We start from the raw sequence: 16,083 nt of genomic DNA, 5'->3' as shown, positions 1-16,083 counted from the left end.
AGCATTCCAGCGTTCCCTGTAAATCCATCCCCACAGAGGAGGATGCTTTGTGAAGCAGGTGCTGAAGCTTTTTGGGAGCAGCCTTCACACCTGAGAGCTTGCACTGGGGATTTGTGTGGTTAAACGGCGGAAGAGGGGGGGCAGCTGAGGGCTGGAGGGGTTCCTTGTGGATGTAGAGATGTGGGATGCGGGATGCGGGATGTGGGATGTGGGATGCTGCCCCCGCCTCGGGGACCAGCTCAGACATGTCCCGGATGTGCAGAACGGAAACCCAGGAATATTTGGGAACACTAGGTGGTGCTGAGGGCTCACGGAAAGGATCCCACGCTGTCACAAAGGGATGCTCCGGGGTGCGAGGGAGAAGGCCTGGGGGGCCAGGGGCTGACAACCCCATTTTGGGGTTGGTTGGGAGCCCAGCTCCAGGGGTGAGAAGCTCCTTGTGTCACTTTGTCATATTCCTCCCTCTCCAAAGGCACTTGGCAGCAGCTGGACTGCCGCACAGGTTTCAGGAAGACCAGCTCTATCCCAGCCCCTTCCCCTGCTTTCCCGGGGTTATTCCAGCCCGCACATCCCTGTTTTGCCAATGGTAAAACGGAGGCCCAAGGAGGTGCATTACCCAAGGCAATTCCCAACCCACCTGGCAGCATCTCTTTTCCAGAAAGGAGGTAGAATTGCCTTTTGGGGAGCCCTGAAACAAATGTAAAGGGTTCAAACCGTCCTTTAAAAAATAAGAATTGTGACAAAATGCCAGCTCTCACCACGGATCTCTTTGCTGCTGCAGATTGTACTGCACGGATGAGTTTTCTAGCACCCGGTGAGAAACAAGGGGGCTGCTAATTAGGGTGAAACCCACTTAGGGCTGCCGCCTTCTCCCCCTTCACCCCCATTCCTCCTCCTCCGCGGGCTCCGGTTACGCCGCGGGTCCATAAACAGCGTCTGAAATAATTGTGCAGTTGTCACCGCCGGGCAGGGGAGGGGGGACTATTTTAAAACGCCCGGCTTAGCCCAAAGGGCCGAGGGGATTGTGGCACGCCCCAGCTGTCCCCGCCGAGCGCGGGCGGGGACTTCAAAGTGCCAGGCAGGATGTGTCAGCGCCAGCCTGTCCTGGCCCACTCGGCCGGGGAAAGGAGCCAGGCTGGCCCGGGACGGGCTAATGGTGTTTTGACATGTTTCAAGAGCAATTGCTGGGGCTCGGGAGATGTGGGGAGCAGCTGGAAGAGACCTGGAGGTGATGGAGGGAGAATGGGTGGGAGGTGGGAGGAGGGGGGTTGGGAGGGGGATGCAGACGTGGTGGGATTGTTCATCTCCTTTGACTTTAGAAACTGGGGGGGAGGAAGCAAAGCAGGGAATGCTGCAGTGCCTCTGTTCTGGTGCTGCAAGTCCCAAACGGGGCAAACAGGGACATACGGGCTTCAAACTGAAAGAGAGAAGGTTAGATTGGCTATTAGAAAGAAATCCTTCCCTGGGAGGGTGGGCAGGCCCTGGCACAGGGTGCCCAGAGCAGCTGTGGCTGCCCCTGAATCCCTGGCAGTGCCCAAGGCCAGGCTGGATGGGGCTTGGAGCAGCCTGGGACAGTGGGAGGTGTCCCTGCCCGTGGCAGGGGGTGGCACTGGATGGGCTTTAAGGTCCCTTCCGACCCAAACCATTCATTTTAGGATTCTATGAACCCAAAGGGAAGCACATCTCATCAAAACATTTCTCCTTGTCCTGTACCACTTCTGACAGTGACACAGATGACATTTCTGCTCACTGGGGCAGAGCTCAGAGTCTGGAAGAAGAGAGAAACACTAACAACTCATAATTCCATGGGATAATCAAGCTTTGGCCATACCTTGGCCATCCAGGCAGGGCTTCCCCATAGCTCCAGGAGAAGAGAGAAAACTTTGATGCTGCCTCTAATGTAAGAGCCGATGATTAAAATATTATCAGTGCCCAACATGCCATTCCCTCTGGTTAGCAAAGGGCTGGATGGCTGAGAAGACAAGGATGGTGTTGTCTTTTTGGCCTCTTCTTGTTCTACTGCTCTGCCTTCATGTGAGCGGGACTGTCCTCCCAGGGTCAGCATGGTCACTGAGAGCTGAATCACAGAACCATAGAATGGTTTGGGTTGGAAGGGGCCTGAATGATCATCTAATTCCCCTCCCCTGCCCTGGACAGAGACACCTCCCACTAGACCAGGTTGCTCAAGGCCACATCCAAACTTGGGCACTTCCAGGGATGGGGCATCAGCCTGCTGAAAAGGGGATGCTCAGCTGGGACAACTCTTCCAGATCTATCACCCAGCTCCCTGTTTGCCATCACTTCTCTGCAAGCCACCAAAGCCCATTGCCTGCACACTTCCCACATCCAGCTTTCCAGAGATGGTCAGCAGCAGATCCACTCCAGTGATCTTCCTCTTTACTGTGTGGCACCACTGCCTTGGCCATCACGGGGAATTTACCCTCCCAGTCAATCTCCCCAAGAGCTGAACAGCCTCATGTAGAACAGTTCCTCTTGTCCGTGTGCCTCTTGTGCCTGCAAGTGCTCCATGCACGGGCAGATGTGCGGGGTGCCTTCAGCCTTGCACCCATCAGGAACAGCTTCCCAAAGCCATCTCTCATCCGTCCATAAATAATCAACTATTTCAGATCTCATCTAAAGACCATCAAGGGTTCTCCTGCATGTCTTGTACACCCAGAATTTCTGGATTAATGCTATGTCCTATCCTAACCATTTGGTTACATAGGCGGAAGTTTAGCAAACTGAAATGGGGCTTTGCCTGAAGCCAGGACAAACCCCTTAGGAACTTCATGACATCTCAGAGAGGCTGAAGACTCAGATCTCCTGCAATGTGGACTCTGAGGATTCCCAGAGCCAGGCAAGAGCCGTCTTTCAGCAGCTGTGATCCATTTATTAGGCGGGTTTGAACACCTCTGACGAGGGGATGGAGGCAGAGGGGGCAGACAAAGGTGGGAAAAAAATTGTGTTAATTACCAGTCCATTTGTATGACGTGAAGCTGCCCCGGTCCGTCATCTCATCCCCCTGAGCTGTGGTTTGCCAGGTTTAAGCTTTCATTCCGGGATCCCAGCGGGACCCGCGTTTCTCCGCATCGCCACAGGGACGGCAGCTGCAGCCGATGGCTCCCGTTAGAAGGGACCGCCGGCGCTCCAGAAACCACTTCGGCAGCATTTGCCGCAACAGCCTCTGCTAATCTCTCTTTCATTTGTAATTATTTTCTCACTCCGGCGCTCCGACACCGGAGCCGCCCTCCCAACCCGCCCCTGCAGCCGCGGGAGCATCGCCGGCCGCGCTCGGGGATGTCAGGGCGAGATAAAAAGGGATGCGGGGGCGGCAGTGGAGACGCTCCTGCGAGCAGGACGGAGGGCTTCAAACGGGCTGGGGCTCCTCCGGAGGCGATTGAAGTGGGCCGAGGGATGGAGCCGACAGCTTTGAGGCAGCCTGGGCCAGCACGGCCAAGAATAATTGAACAAATAGTTCATCTGGTGACCCAACAGCTGTAGGTAACAGGCGATTTCCAAAGGATTAGGGGGGAGCTGTGAAAGGGAGGTCCCACGGGAAGCCTAAAACCCTCATCTTGAATTCAACCAGCCAAGAACACATGCTGGAGCCTTTGACTTACTTTTTAAGCAACTTTTCTTCCTTCACCCCACCTCCTTTTTATCCAAACTATTCCACAAACCAGGACGTTTAAGTTGTTGAAGCACAAGGCAGGAAAAATGGGGTCCATGGCAATGAGATGAATTAATAAGTGGTAGTTGATTCCTAAATGGGGTTTTCCTATTTTATTTTGATCTAATCCTGGCAGTACATTATAATTTTGCCCAGAATTTCCACTTTGAGTGTTCACAGCAGCCACCAGCAAAGCGAGGAAAGATTAGAGATGACTTGTCAAGCAAAGCTGAGCCCTGACATGAAGCTGGGTTGTGCTTTACCTCACAGCCACTTCACATTGCAGCCTCCTCTTCCTCTGCGATGGCACCAGCACCCAAAACAAACACTCTACACCCAGCTGTTGCTTCCCCCAGGGTAAGTCAGAGCAGGTTTAATCCCTAACCCTTCTGCTTTTGATTGCATGTGAATAGATACAGTGAGAGATGAAGATAAGGCACGTTGGGAGTGGGCTGCAGCTCAGCTATGGAAACTGCTTCTGTGTCCTGTCCCACGGAGTGCTCCAACCTCAACCTGAAGGATCATGTCTGGGAGAGATCATTCCAACTGTACCTCAAGTTACCCTCTCTGAAGACAGAGGCTGCATTGGCTCTGAACCAGGCCCTCCTAAACCTGTCTGAAAGACTGCTGGTTCTGACTTGGACCAAGATTATGGATTTTTCAGGCACAGTTTGCAAGGTCAGGAGCCTTCAGTAGCCAGGTCTCACATTGTTCAGAGGTCAAGTGACACAGAGATGTCACTGTAGAATCGGGGATTGCCCAGGGAAAGCCTCCAGCACACCTTGTGCCCATTCTCAATCCACCTGCAGACCACCTCAGAACATCTGAATCCACTACAAACCCATCTCAATCCACCAGCAGACACCCAGAGGAGTGAAATCCACTGAGCATCACCATGGCCAGACAGACCCAGGATGTGCTGCTGGCTTAACCTCCCTCTCTCTCCCTTTGCTGCAGAGTCAGCAGCAAAACCAACCAGTTTTGATTAAACAACTCATTTTCAAACAGCAATGAGACGAAACCCCATTTCCCAGCCAGAGGCAGGCTCTAGTCACCCACATGGCACAGCAGACCCTCCAAACCCAATGCCAAAATCATATACAGGTATTCACCCCAAAACAAACCAAAGCTGAGGTTCTCCCCATTTCCCTGCTTTGCCTAAACCACACCATATTTGTAACAGTGAGGTCACTGCAGGCTCCCTCCGAGCCCTGATCTGCAGGAGATGAGGACAGAGCTGTGGGAAGTGCTCAGTGGCATCTCCTCATCCTTTCCCACCACTCCAGATCCCTCCTCAGACTTCATTTGGACCAAGAGAGGGGGACAAGAGTTAATGACCTAATCACTATTTTTAGAAAACTAGTCCTCTGTTGGGTATGTGCTTGGCAATCCACAGAGCTGCATCACCAGCAAGGAAACCTTTGGGGATTGGCTTTGCCTAACTCCAGTCACTCGGCAAGAAAATAAAACTTTCAAGCCCTCGCCTTGCTGGTATAAAACTATTTTTTACTGCCTTTTCACCAGAGCATTATTCAGGCTAGTTTTAAATTCATAGGCAGTGAGAGCTCCCCATAAAATTACAGCAATTTCAAATTTATTTTTATTGTACAGGGAAAAAATATGACAAATTCTGGAGGAGAGATTTGCTGGGGGTTATTAAACCCAGAGCTCTGCAGGCAAAGTTTGGTTCAGGGAGGTTATAAAACACTGACTGCTGAAAACTGCACAATTTACCAGAAAAAAAATTGTTCTGTGCCATATTTTACAAGGATGCACAGCCCAAAATTGTCCATTTTCTCGGTGTTCAGTGAATCTGCAGTTTCTGCTGGCTCTCAGCTTGTAAGTAGAAGGGGTGAGTGTGGAGGGGCTAAAGATCCTCAGAGCCTTGGATGAGTCACCCAGCATTAAACCCATTCTTGTCAACTTCTACGTTTGGTGGATAGGGGTGATTTCTAGAGAAAGCCAAGTTCAAGGCAGTTCTAGCAGACTTCAGTACATAAACCACAGTTCAAGTGGAAAAAGGGGGTAAAAAACCCCACTTTTAAATTATAGGCTGACAAGAGCTTAATGATAAGTCTCATTTGTTGGATTTTTTTTTTTTTTTAAGTACCATTCAGTCATTCCACTCACTGGAGAGACCTTAAATTGAATCTCAGCCCTAGAAAATGCATTACTTACTGCTGAGTTGATGTCACTGCCAAAGAATTTTCTCTTGGCTTAAGCTGTCTGCAGCAACACGCCAGTGGCACGTTCAAGATCTTTCCCTGTTTATGGAGTGAAATTCCTTGTGTTGGTTCCTCACTTTTTCCCCTTTCCCCACATTTTTATTGAATTCCTTTTTGAGGGTGGGATGTGCTGCTAGAGCTGAGGGGATTGAAGGAAGCAGTGGTTCCTTGCAAATTTCTGTGGTTGATACAAATGGGAAGTGTTCATGTGCCATGGAATGGTTTGGGTTGGAAGGGACCATGGGCAGGGACACCTTCCACTATCCCAGGCTGCTCCAAGCCCCGTCTAACCCGGCCTTGGGCACTTCCAGGGATCCAGGGGCAGCCACAGCTGCTCTGGGCACCCTGTGCTAGGGCCTCCCCACCCTCCCAGGGAAGGATTTCTTTCTAATAGCCAACCTAAACTTAGGTTTTTTGGTTTAAAACCATTCCCTCTTGTCCTGTCAATCCAGGCCCTTGTCAAAAGGCCAGGCAGATTGAAATAATTTGAAGGCTTCACTTTGAAGCACCCTCATCTTTGCTTGTGCTTCAGTAGAAATGAAGCATCCTCATTACTTCATAAGCCCAAATCTTAATTTCTTTGTTTCTCACTGTGGATTTTTCCTGTCTCCCCATTCTGGTACCCAAACCCCAGCAGTGTCCCTTCTTACCATCCCCCTTCATCTTCTGCCAAAAGGCAGCCAGGACACTACTCACTACTAGTTTTCCCTTGACCCTTGAGACTCATTATCCACTTCTCTTCTTGACAGTGCTTTCAGATCAGGACTTTTCCACATTTCCACCCCAGTTATTCCTTTCTGCAGCTGTAATTGCTTTGCTTTTTTCCCCCTTTTGCACCAAGTGAGCAAAGAATGGCTTTTTACCATTTGAATGCAGAACCATTTCAATCTTTTGAGCATTGGCTTCATCCGAACATCAGTTTTGTTTAAAAAAAAAAGGGGATGAAAAAAAATTCAGCAGGTGTTTGTCAGGAACTTTGTGCCACCAAAATTGACAGAGAGGAAAACTTACTACAATCCCACAGTTTGCCTCCAGGGGATGACAGAAGTACATGAACCCAGTGTGGGGACCAGAACCTTTCTGATTAATAAAGTTAATTAACTTCAATAAAAGGAGAAAAGGAGGTCAAGAAACTTTTGCCCCAGGATATCCAACAAAGCCACCGAATTACCTTTAAAGGTATTTTCAGCTTACTGAGGTCTGCAAAACACAAATTCCAGCCAAGCACAAGCAAGGAAGGAGCAGACAGAGGTTCCCCTTCCAGTCCCAGAGGTGCCCTGTCTGGGGAGTTTTCAGCCTGGGCAGGGATGAAACTGGCTGCCTACCAGGTTTCTTTCAGCTCTTGCAGGAAAGGCAGCCTGTAGCTGACTCATATTTTAGTAGCTGCTACCACAGAAGGGTTTCACCTGGAGATACTTGGAAACACCAAGGCCATCGACCCTGCTCATCTCCCATCCCCTCAAAGCCGTGCTTCCCTGGCTCAGAGAAACCCCTGGAAATCAGCTAAAACCGCTGATATTCTGGGATTATTGCTTATTTTCAGCCTAGTAGGAGACAGGGGGTTTAGTCACAATACTACCTAGTGTTTTTATAACACCCCTCTCACCCACCCCTGCTTAACTTTTAAAAGGACTCATAAAATCTGCCTTGACTTGGATATTTTCCCTGTCTCCCAAGCCCTAAAGCCTTGTACCTCATAGCCATTCAACAGGGCCAGCATGGAGGTAACCCCACAGGTGCCAAGGGAGAAGCTCTGAAGAGCAGTCATGCAAAGCCCAGGAAGGTTTCACATCCTAGTGGAATTAGTCAGATCTACCATCACAGCAGTGTGTGAGCACCTGGTGTCTGGCCCTAAATACATATTTGAAGTATCACATGGAATAGAGGAAATGTGCTGAACCATTTCTGTAGTGCCCTGGGCTCTTTTTGTGCTCATTTCCTGAAGCCAGATCAATAAAAGTGCACAATAAGAGGGTGTCAATCTACTTTTGGTAATGCAGCTCGAAGCCAGGGCTTTGCAAACCCTTTCTTCCCATCTCCAAGGAGGACAAATGCAGCAAGCCAGCATTTTTGCCAACCCTTTCACTCCCATCTTATTTCACAATCCCTCTGTCTCCCTCCTATCATCCTCTCTCCCTGCACGTACAACTGCTGGTGTATTCCCAAACAGATGCACACCTGCAGGAAAAGTTGGCATCTTCTCTTTCCAAGCTGTCATAAAGTCAAATAGTTTATGAGTCTATTGATGACAGATAAATTAATTGCAGAAAGTATGAATGACTTAATATTTTGTGTGCTGATATCTTTTTTTTTCCCCTTCTCTTAAATCCACATCATGTATAAGATATATCTCAGGCTATTTGGGTCGTGTTCAGATTCCCATGTCTCACCAACTACTTAAGGTAACAGAAGATACCCCGTGGCTTTTGAGCTCCTGGATTTGATATTTTAAGCATGCAACACAACTTTTTTGGAAAGGTTCTTAATGAACTTTGATAAGCCTAGACCAAGGATGAAAGGAGCAGGGACTTTTGGGGAAGATTTTTGCTGGGTGTGAAAGCACTCCCAAATCCCACAGTTCTCACCAGGTTCATGCTACCCTGCTTAACCTCAAGGCTTGGGCTCTCTTTGTAGCCAGCAGATGGACAGGAGGTAATTCAAACTGCCCTGATCATCTTTGATATCAGCAGCCGTTTTTTGGTGGCTATCAGGTTTTGGTTTATCCCCATCCCTGGGCAAATCCTTGTGGACTCAGAGAGAACCCAAATCATTGATGTGGATGACCTGGATAAGATGGTGTAAGCCCAGGCTGGATCTGGCCACAGGTGCCCTGTCATTCCTGCATGCATCGATGACTAACCCATTACTATGCAGATAGAGATCTCTAGTCAATATATTAGATCATTGCCTGATATTGATCCAACAAGCCTCAATTATCTACTTAGATTTAAATGAATTTCAGTGTGTGGATTGAGGACAGTCATCTGTGTGTTTTGTGCAACAGAGTATTGATGAGCAGTCAGAAAACATGACATCTGAAGAATGAGTAAGATGGTGTTGCTCAGCTGAGGAAAGAGTGGCTGCAGAGGGAGGGCTAACTAAAGCCATGCAAAAATATTTAAGTGAGGTAGTGAAATGACCTCTATTGACTCTCAATAAGTTGAGTAAGGAATAAATTGAAAATGGAACAAAGGGATTGAGACTGAACTTTGAGAAACATCTAAGTTCAATGAAGAAACAGAAGAGATTCATCACAGAAACATGGAATTTGAACCATTGATGGGTTTTAAGGATAGGAGAGACACAAGTGTCAAACACAGGGCAGGTAGGTTAGGTTGTGTTTCAAGGCTGCTCTCCATCTCTGCTTTATAAAGTGGCTAGAAATCCTTTGGCCACAACACTGACAATATTGGGACTGAAGTGGGTATTTATAGCTAGACATGCTCTTAACTGGTCTGCAGATCTTGCACTGCTAATATCAATGGCAGATAATATAGGAGCAGCCCTCCTCTTTCCTTTGATCTGTCATTAACGTAGGAAAACACAGCAGGAATGTTGCTGAGAAATAAGAACTAGGGTGGTTATGTTGCCTCTGACCCCAAATCTTCACTGGACTTCAGAAGAAGTTCTGAAACTGAGCACCCAGTGATGTATTTGGTCTGCAAATGTGATTCTTTACTGGAACTGAATGATGTCACCCTGCCATTAGGGACAGAACAAGTTCTGAGCAGTCACAAATGAGAATGTTGTTCCTACACACCAGCACAAGATTGTTGGCTCTGCAGCGCTACCCAAAGTGGACTCTGAGATCATCGCCAACTCTATTACTGGTGGATTTCCACTGAATTCTGCCACTGATTCCCACAGTCCTTGTCAAACCACTTCACTTCTCCCACTTTCCAGACTGGAGGTGCATTATAAAGCTCAGCACAGCTCCTGGTTCAGGCAGCACTTTACCAACACCATTTGGGCTGAAAGGAATCTCATTGCTCTGCATTTGCAACAGATTTTGCTCAGTGTGGTAATGCACCATGGGTGAATTCCACAGTTTTGTTGCAATAACTGTTAATTGGGTCTGGGCTTTTCCAAGGGAATAATTATTTAAGAGAAGCAGGAAGTTCCTCCCCACTTGCTATTTAGCCTTTGGGATGTCAACAGAAAACAAGTCCCAAGTGGCAGAGGCCAAAGCACGAGCCAAGCAAGCACAGCAAGGTGTCTGCCCCACTTCCAGGAAGGACAATTTGTTCTGGTAGAAATGTACTGGCCTTAGGGATGTTCATTTGGGCTTAGGCTGGGGCGGTCTGGAGGGAAATAGGTGTCCCTGCCTCTAAAGCCATTCCACCTTAAAGGAAAATAAATAAAGAAAAGCTTTGTAATTGGATGAGAACTAAGCCAGTAGAAGAGAATCTGGAGGACCTGTGCTGTAGAAGACACCCTTGCTATAAAAAGTGACTTTTGATAATTGCTGGAAAAGTGCCCGAGTGTATTTTGGGAGAGCGGGGAAGAAAAAAAAAAATCTATGACCTAATGTTTCTGGAACCCATCCACCAACCTGGGTGCCCTGTGGCTGTTTAAATTTTTTATCTGCCTTTCCAACAGGCGTTTCACAATGGGGATTGTTTTGTGTGTGCAAGGCAGAGAGTGCGAGGCTGCACCTTGTCAAGGGCCCACTCTGGTCTCTGGCTTGGATGGCTCTTGCTCAGGTGAAGAGTAGACAACACCTCTCCAGCCACTTCATCAACAACTGTCACAACCTGAAGACCTCATTAGGATGGAGACACGAAGAAGGGTGATAATTAAATCGAGATGTAATTAGAAAGATGCACTGTAGATTTACTGCTACTACTCTGCTACTATTGTAAAACAGCAATAAAAGGAGAAAAATTCCGAAGGCAAAGTATGAGTAATGAGAGAATGCGGTTATTTATGCAAGCATATGTCATTTCTGCTATGTTTTAATATATAAATATATCTGGGATGATCCTATGAAGTCTGTGTCTGGATGAAGTTTCCTAGATGTGTTTTCCCATGGGGAATGATGCTGTGATCTCAGCTCCTACTAGCAAATGCTGCTGTCTTTGTGCTTCGTGCCATGCAGGATCATGATCCGAGTTTCTTGAGGACAAAAAACTGAAGCAGGAGTAGCAATAAGATGTAAGTGGTAAAAGACAAAGTAATTCAGTAATCAAGAGTTCTTGTAGCACAAGGTGCTTCTGCCAGTTTCCAGAAAAATCTTCTCTTCAAATGTGCTACTATAGATTAATTCAAAGCTTTTGGCTTAATGTAGGAACTAATATTTTTCCTTGCTGGTTGGAGCCTAGCAAGAAGCTGGTCTTGATGCCAGTTACTTTTGCTTCTGGCTGTAAAACCAGTGTGACCATATTAACCACCTCCTGCTCCCTGGATTGCAAAGTCATCCGTGATCTGGGGAGGTTCAGTGCACTTAGGGAATCTGTGCACTTTAGAGTTAAAAACTTTCATCTTGTCTGACTTGTCCTGGCAAAGAAATATCTATAAACTGGTGGTCCAAGTAACTCCATTGGTTATAACCTGCTGGCCCAAACGTGCTTCTCTGTTACCTGATACCCTGTTTGTAGGAGGGGAGTGGCCCAACCCAGGTGCCCGGTACTGTTACTGCTCTTGCCCTCTTTGCTCTGGAAAATGGCATTCATCTCCTGTACACTCCTGCTCCAGGATGAGGGCTGTTCTGGAATTCTTCCTGTGGGACAGAGGCTCTCCCCTACTCTGCCCTTAAGAGACTCCACCTGCAGAGCTGCCTCCACCACTGGGGTCCCAGCATGGAAAGGACATCAACCTGCTGGAGAGAGTCCAGAGAGGCCACGGAGGTGCTCCAAGGGCTGGAGCCCCTCTGCTCTGGAGCCAGGCTGGGAGAGCTGGGGGTGCTCAACTGGAGAGGAGAAGGCTCCAGGGAGAGCTCAGAGCCCCTTGCAGGGCCTAAAGGGGCTCCAGGAGAGCTGGAGAGGGACTGGGGACAAGGCATGGAGGGACAGGACACAGGGAATGGCTTCCACTGCCAGAGGGCAGGGATGGATGGGATATTGGGAAGGAATTGTTCCCTGGGAGGATGGGCAGGCCCTGGCACAGGGTGCCCAGAGCAGCTGTGGCTGCCCCTGGATCCCTGGTAGTGCCCAAGGCCAGGTTGGACATTGGGGCTGGGAGCAGCCTGGGACAGTGGAAGGTGTCCCTGTCCATGGCCAGAGATGGAACATGATGAGCTTTAAGGTCCCTTCCAACCCAAACCAAAAGTCTGTGTTTCTGCCACCAGATGTGTGCTCTGAACCAGCCTCAGCCCCTCCTGATTCAGCTTTACAGAGATGTCTCAGGCTGAAGCTCTGCTTTAGGGATGATGAGGGTTTTCTGTGTGGGGTGACACAAAGCATCTTCAATGCCTAGTGCCTGCACTGGGCCACTCTGTGATTCCCGTGGGGCTGGGGGACACTGGCACCATCCGGATGAATTTGTGGGTCTCAGGGGTGCTGGGCCTTGGACCTGATCTCCAGACATCTGTGACGGTTCAGCCTGGACATGAGCAGAGACAACTTGGAGCACAAATCTTTACCTTGTAACCTCCCTGCCCTCCATGTCTTGCCCTTTCAGCTCAGACTTGAGCTGTGTGACCCCACATTTTCCATTTGATTTTACAGCCTGTGGGGCTGTTTGTACAAGATTGGCTGGTAGGGATGGGAGCAGATTACAAATCAAAGGGAAGGAATTTGCTCCAGAAAACTCAATGGCAGTGGTAGCCCCCACTGAAATCTTCATCAGATGTAATTAAACAAAGCTTCATATTAGGAAAATGCTTGTACTTGCTGGCTCCCCTAGGCTGAACTGGCTCTTGTTTCCCCATCAATTAACTCTTTTGGGCTCAATCCATGCACAGACAACCAGTGAATCCCTCTGGCAAAGCACAGCGAGCTGCTTTCCTCAGCCCAGGCACCGCAGCAAGCTCAGTCCTCTGGTCTCCCATATGAAATGGGAGTGACAGCACCAGCTAATGCAAGACCACAGGAGCCTGAAATAGCACCTTTCATCCCATTTTTAAGTTCCATGACACTGGTAAAGCAACAGCAGTGATGGCAGTTTCAGCCACCACTGAAAGACACAGGAGATGGAGATGGCTATGACACCGGAGACACTGGACCCCACGCCTAACTCTGTGCAGCTGATGGAAAGCAGCCAGGACATGAATTATTAGGTGCAAATGTCACATTTTCCAGCTTTCCAGCACTTAGTTTCTCCCTGCAGTTCCACGGTTTTCCCTGTTAAATGGGGGCAGTAGCTCATTGCTACAGCAAGCTGTCCTCCTCCTCCTCCTCCTTCTCGGGACCTGCATCCAGGGGATGCTCCAGGGGAAGGCAAAGGCTTCAGGCAAATCATCGCTGTTGGGAGAGGGGCAGGAGCGCTCGGGGATGATTCATGAATGCCACCCGGTGAAGGGGATGCTCAGCATCTGCCCACGGCCGAGAGGAAAAGTATGCTGGGAGAAAACGACATCTCAAAGTCACCCTGCAGCAAACAAATGAGGGCTGTCACTGAGAGACTTTAAGGGCTTCCCATTTCCCTCACCAACCTGCAAAATTGGGTCAAAAAGGGTTGAAAGTTGAAGGATACAGAAGATCAAAAGGATGACAGCATTCACAAAGGAAGAGTAGGGACCAGAGATGCTTGGGGAGCAGGCTGGGACCAAAGCAGCCCTGAAACATTGAAAAAAAGTTGTCAGGCAGTGAGAACAAGTCCTTTTTCCTCCCAAAATACCTTTTTCTCTAAAAAATTAAATTGATAAGTAAATGTCACCTTCCTGCCAGAGCTCCTTGCTGCTGCTGGGTCTGGCATGAGTTGCTGTGGTGCAGGACTGGGGCTAAGAGTAGGAGAATTAAGCAGCAATGGGCTCCAAATGTGAAGCCCAAATAGGCCCCAGGTTCAAGCAAGTGCTTGTGAGGGGGATTAGTTGTGTGACATGAGCACACTGACCCTGATAACCCCTGGGAGAGGGGTCAGGGCCTGCGCTCCCACGGAGCCCACGTGTCCCTGGTTGTGTCCCCACTGAAGGAAAGGAGGCTGTGGGTCAGGTCATGGGTGCATGACCAGCCAAGAGAGCAGAAGCTGGTCCTTAATTCATTGCAGGCTTTTCTGGGACCTCTCAATCATTTCACCTCATCCCCCCTCCATATTTCAGTTACCTTTTGTAAACTGGTGGTGCAAAAGCATTTTCTATCTCAGAACCATTTTGCCTTTCTGTGTGGTCTGGGGCAAACCATGTAACCTCTCTGTGACTCTGTTTACCAGCCACCACAGCAGTGAGCACAGCATTTACCTCATCAGGGGTTGAGAGGCTTAATTATTCCCAGACGGATGGATGCTGCATAAGCGCAAAGTGTTACAATGACTAAATCTTCCTGGAGGTGCCTCGAATATCTCTGATTAGTTTGTTTATTCCCCAGATTCTGTACCATGGGCATGACAAAGATTACAAGGAGCATGTTTAAGCAGGGGCACTGCTGCCGTGCCAGATACCTTCAGGTCAGAGGGAAACAGATGATGGAAAACCAATTAATTTTTTACAGCAAGAAAAATAGCTACAGGATTGAGAAACATTAATTATTTATTGAACTGCTGCCTTTGCAGAAAAAAAAAAAAAGAGTTTATACATACCTATGTCTCTCTACATATAAAATAATCACTCATTGCACATAACAGGGTAATAACTTCAGTAATCTGAGCTCCTGTTTTGATACCACTCTTTTTTCAGAGGTCAATTAAAATAATGACAGCAAAAATACTTAGGAGCCTCAGGAAGAAAAAACTAGCACAATAATGGCAGGGGGTTGACTTACGGAATATTTAGCCCACAGTGCTTGGTTCTAGGCTCCCTGGTATGAAGTGCTGAACTTCTGTGTGTGTCTAAGTCAGTTCCTGGTAGCTGTGGATCTGCCCCAAGATACAGGTGAGATCCAAGTATCAGAGATGGAGAAGAGCCATGGCAACTTAGCAGGTCAGGCTGCAAGGTGGACACTGGCCATGAGTACCTCCTTGTCCCAGAGATGGGATGCAAACACTGGATGTAATGGATTTGCTGCAGCCACCTTCCTGCTGGTAATCCTGGAATCCCAGAATGGTTTGGGTTGGAAGAAACCTTAAAGATTGTCCTGTTTCAACTCACTGCCATGAGCAGGGACACCTTCCACTATCCCAAGTTGCTCCAAGTCCTGTCCAACCTGGCCTTGGGCACTGCCAGGGATCCAGGGGCAGCCCCAGCTGCTCTGGGCACCCTGTGCCAGGGCCTGCCCACCCTCCCAGGGAACAATTCCTTCCCAATATCCCATCCAGCCCTGCCCTCTGGCAGTGGGAAGCCATTCCCTGTGTCCTGGCCCTCCAGCCCTTGTCCAAAGTCCGTCTCCATCTCTCTTGGATCCCCTTTAGGCCCTGCAAGGGGCTCTGATGATACCGTCCCTGCCCGGCTCCGTGGGCCCCTGTGTGCCCCCACAGAAGCTGCTCAGTGTCACAGTCAGTAGTGAACAGTCGAGAAGGGTGTTTGTGTGTGTTCCACCAGGAGCATTTATTGCTGCTGCACTGTCAGAGGGCGCAGGGGCAAACACGAACGTGATCCCAAAACTCACAGTTTTATCCGGGGGCGAGGAAAAGGCAGGACCAGGGAACAGGGACCAATGCAGAAGCTCTGGGGGAGTGATGAGGGATAGAGGGGTAGAGGCCAACAGCCAACCGGGGAACCAAACTGGGATAGATTAACAGAACAGAACAACCATCCCGGGAGAAGCCTTTTTGGTCACCCTCACATGAAGTGGTTCTTGTGGTACTGGGGACTTGTCTTACTGAAAACTCTCTGTCCCTTGTAATGTATGTTCACTGGCCACCACACTCTAAGATCTCCTTGGAGTTTTCCGCAGGCTGAACCTTGGTAACTCAGCATTGCTAACGCTTAATCACCTGATTTCCTGCCTGGATGTACCTTGAGATGCCACTGGTGTCTTCTACAGACCTGTGCTGAGCACCTCATGCTGTGGTTCACAGGGTGCCCAGAGAAGCTGTGGCTGCCCCTGGATCCCTGGCAGTGCCCAAGGCCAGGCTGGACAGTGGGGCTTGGAGCAGCCCGGGACAGTGGGAGGTGTCCCTGCCCATGGCAGGGGTGGAACTGGATGGGCTTTAAGG

At 49.0% G+C, this 16,083-nt stretch overlaps 1 long non-coding RNA gene across 1 annotated transcript; it reads right to left on the bottom strand.

The window, feature by feature from the left end:
- Positions 1–12,687: 12,687 nt before the first annotated feature.
- Positions 12,688–13,769, bottom strand: LOC138098372 (uncharacterized). The gene is made up of 3 exons (XR_011146605.1): positions 13,711–13,769; positions 13,487–13,610; positions 12,688–13,393 (listed from the first exon to the last, which is right to left on the bottom strand). It is a non-coding gene; the product is annotated as an uncharacterized lncRNA (long non-coding RNA).
- Positions 13,770–16,083: the final 2,314 nt, after the last annotated feature.

The sequence above is a fragment of the Aphelocoma coerulescens genome, chromosome 24 (genome assembly GCF_041296385.1).
Source record: "Aphelocoma coerulescens isolate FSJ_1873_10779 chromosome 24, UR_Acoe_1.0, whole genome shotgun sequence".
NCBI classification, from domain to species: Eukaryota; Metazoa; Chordata; class Aves; order Passeriformes; family Corvidae; genus Aphelocoma; species Aphelocoma coerulescens.
This window is presented reverse-complemented; position numbering and strand designations above follow the sequence as displayed.